This window comes from Tupaia chinensis, unplaced genomic scaffold, assembly GCF_000334495.1.
Source record: "Tupaia chinensis unplaced genomic scaffold, TupChi_1.0 Scaffold000139_1, whole genome shotgun sequence".
Taxonomy (NCBI): domain Eukaryota; kingdom Metazoa; phylum Chordata; class Mammalia; order Scandentia; family Tupaiidae; genus Tupaia; species Tupaia belangeri.
In genome coordinates, this window is record NW_006159609.1 from 4,525,671 (window position 1) to 4,529,631 (window position 3,961).

General features: G+C 40.0%; 1 protein-coding gene and 1 pseudogene across 11 annotated transcripts in view; both read left to right on the forward strand.

Annotated features, from left to right (window-relative positions):
- The window catches only part of LOC102485112 (lanC-like protein 2 pseudogene), a 10,697-nt pseudogene extending 9,011 nt beyond the window's left edge, over positions 1 to 1,686 (forward strand).
- The window catches only part of DLG2 (discs large MAGUK scaffold protein 2), a 1,612,020-nt gene that overhangs the window by 1,131,788 nt on the left and 476,271 nt on the right, over positions 1 to 3,961 (forward strand). The window lies entirely within an intron of this gene.

Genomic DNA, 3,961 nt, shown 5'->3' on the forward strand with positions numbered 1-3,961 from the left:
GGATGGTCACGCCGCAATCCCTTCTCCATTCTCCTCTCGGGATCTTGGGCACGCACGCACACGCGCCCGGCGTGAGTTTTAAGCCACCGGGTCCGGACACGAACCGCGGTCGACTACGTGGGAGTCCAGCGACATAGCCATTACGCTAACTGCTGGTTCCCCCGGCAATAATTTTTTTTAAAATATAAAATAACATTGGACAAGCAGGTAGCATGGAGGCTAAGGCATTGGATCCCACATGGCCAACTGCATGATTCTAGTCCTGGACTTGTAGCTTAAAAATCATACTGGGTACACACAAGGGATTGCATGGCCATCAGCCCGAGGAGTGATTTTTGTATTTTTTTTTTCTCTCTCTCTTCACCCTCTCTCTGGCAAAAGCATATGCCCTATTCCGAAACACCAACCTCTTCCCGAACTACAAGGTCACTGCCTCCCCAGGGCTAGTAACCACAAGCGGTCGAGGAGATGGCTGTGCATGGCCCTACCTGCCACTGATGAGCTCGCCCTCCTTTGCATAATTTCATAAGGCGAATCCAAGGCAAAATCAAAGCTCTCCTATATGGATGAAAGAAGGTTTGAAGACAGCTGTCCCCCATGATTGTTCTGCTTATTCTGGTTGGACAGGCACAGCCCTTTTGCACCTGCTGTCACTCAGGTTGCCTGAGACCAGAACTACCTGCTCTCATGTCTGGATTAAATAAAAAGAACACTTAAGAATCTGAACAGACACAGGGCCATGTTCCTCTGTGGAGATGCTGGGCCCCTTGCTCTAGGAGCTGCGGTATGTCATAAACTCAGAAGTGACTGCGAGTTTCAGAAATGCATCTCTAAACTTTTGCAGCTCCAGAGAACCATCATTTGCCAAGATTCAGACCTTACTGATGAGCTGCTTTATGGACAGGAAGGATAGCTGAGCATTACTGTATCTAAACCCAGAGACCGGTCCAGTTACCATGTGCAAATCAGCTATTGACTACCTTTTTAGGTAATCGATACTATTATTGAGTCAGGTAAAGCTTTGTCAAGGGAAGAAAGAAAAACAGTGTCATTCCTAGTTTGTATCAATGCACAGGAAGCAGTATGTTGAAACAGTTCGTGATGTGGCCGGGATCTGTAATACTGCATGTTACTGCAACCAGTGGCCAAAGTGTACAGGAACCCTTGACAGAAGTGGTGAAATCTAGTATTGATTATGTGTACCACAAAAATTCTGATCTGGAAATTACCTATCATCTTTAAGCAGTGAGACAGATCAATTGGTCCACTGGTGCCATGTGCACCAGGGGTCATCCACATGCTTATGCAGGGCTATAAAGTTTTTAAGGAGGGGAAACACTTGAGAGAAACCATGCTGTGCAGTGATGGGATTTAGCAGAGAGGTTTTCTCCAAAAGGGCTTACAGGATCTGCCACAGGACTGTCGGAAGTGGCTACTCTTTCTTGTCCCTTTACCATCTCACACAGGATTAAAAAGTACATCTACTGAGCTTGCAAGTTTGCAGAGTGGTATCTAGACTATGGAGCATATGGGTGCCACATTTCTGACAGACCCCATTCCCTCTTTGAAGGTATGGCTGGTACTATTCACATCTTCTCTGATGTCCTGGTACCAGGAACATCATGATTCCCAGAGTATGAACTTGGCACTTTCCAAAGGGATACAAAGGTGCAAAAAGACAACTAAAATACCCATTTGAACCAAAAGCCAATTGATTTCTTAGTGCCTGACACAGAACCAGCTGTCAGTCCTGAAAGAGGAAGAAACAAATCGCTTTTCCAGGCCGCTTTTTATTGAAAGACCCTCATGAGTGACAGGAGCCATCCTTCAGCATTTTGTGCCAGTGTCCCTCACAGGTATGAAATATTAATCATTCACAACAGGAAAGAAAAGAGAAGAGAAAAGGAGGAAAGAAAAGAGAAAAGGAAAGAAGAGAAAAGAAAGAAGCATTTTCCTATTACAAATATTCATGCATATTAATGGCTAAACAAGAAACCATTGTGTGGAGAGATCTTATGTTCTATAACCTGTGTCCCCTTGCAGACATTTTGAGTGTTTCCTTTTATTCTGTTTTTTTGTTTGTTTGTTTGTTTGCTTGCTTTGTTTTGTTTTGTTTTCTATTTTGCTTTCATAGCAAACCATGACTTTCTCTCCATAGGAATCTTTGGACACATTTTTTTTAATTTTCTTTTTAAGATAGCACACTAGAGGTAGAATTATTGAACCAAAGGGCAGGATTACTTCTAAAACTACTGAAATATATTGCCAAATTGCTTTTCTGAAATGTTATAAGTGGGTTTTGTGATCCATAGCACCAGTAATATGAGTGTCTATCTCACCATACCACAACTGAATTGTGATTTATCAATTTTAAGATTCCCTTATTATTTTCAATAGGCAAAGGGGCTATATCGTGTAATTTGGATTACTCTTATTTCTTGTGTGGTTAAACATTTCTATGTATGTGTCTGTTGTTATTTTCTTTATTGTGATGGGATGCTAATAGTCTGTTTATTTTCTATTAAAATGTCACTATTTTTCTTATTGAATTGTAGGAGCATCTTAAAAATATTGATAGGTATATCTGAGCAGATGTTTTTTCCAGTTTACTACCTGTTTATGAGGTTTTGGGGTTTTGGGGGTTCTTTTCTTCAGCGGTTTTAAATTTTTATGTAGGCAAATCTCTCATCTTTTATGTAATTTCTTCTATTTATTTTATGTGTAAAAATTTTTCCCATCAAGATGCTAAATAACTATTGACATACTTTTTTTGTAGACTGATGTTTTACCCTAAATTCACATAATAAGAAAAAAAAAAGTTTTTGTAGTAGATTTACAAAAGTATGAGTTTAAGCATTATTATAGGATATATTAAACCTTCCTCAAGTAATTCAAATCCATGTCTCCAAGGTTTTAGTCTGGTGATCGTACATCTCAGATAATATTTGCTTCAACATCTTTCAAAAAGTCACAAAAATACTACTTAAACTGGACATATGCAATAGCAAAATACAGTTATTCCTTTCCTCTCATTATGTTCATCCTCGTCATGGCCATTTTTTATTTCTTATTCTGCTGATACACTCGAGGACCTATTAATAACCCACACTCAAAACAATGCCCAGTTTTGTTGAAACCCAAACATTCTTTTGAGGGACTCAAGCATATTAATAATTCAGAATTTTCAAAATGACTTTCCATGGTACAACTTTTATGTTGCCATTTCTCTTCTCAGTTGACAAACGTAATAAAATATAACTGAGAGTGATGCTTATATAGAGAAAATAGTGAATCGCTCCTAATTTCTTCTAATTTTAAAAAGTAAATATTTGCAGATTATGGGCCACAGACTATTATTAATAACAAATTACTTATGGCCCAGCAATTTGATGTGACACCACAGCTGTGGGCCAGGCAGGAAAGCAAATCATGACAAAAATGCAGGCACAAATCATGGGTTTGAGTTAGCACTGGTACAACGTTAGAGGCCATGAAAATAATTGAGAAGTTCAGAGAAAGTAAGCTTCAACCTTCAGGGCTATGAAAAAAAGGATCAATTACCTTTTCAGTGTCAGGAGCAAAGGTGAGGCTTTAGAAGGCACCATTATGTAGTGCCTTTTGTGATACTAAAAGCCACTGATTGTTACTTCCTTTGTTCACCTCTGGTAGAGAACTCACGTTACAGGAAAGTGCTATTGTGTGAAGTGCCTGCTTCTGAGGCAGTGGGTGGAGAGTATGTGTTCTGTGTATTCACACACAGAGGAGCAACATCCTCAGAGGCTACACACCCCTGTGCGCTGGATGACTGAGAGTAATAATCAAGATAATAACAGTACCGTTTGATGAGCGCTCCGTGAGGGCATGCCCTGAGCGGAGTGTTTTATGCACATTCTCCTGATTTCTCAGGATCATCTTCAGGAGACTGTGAGAATCTATTCCCACTTTCAAGATAAGAATGCCG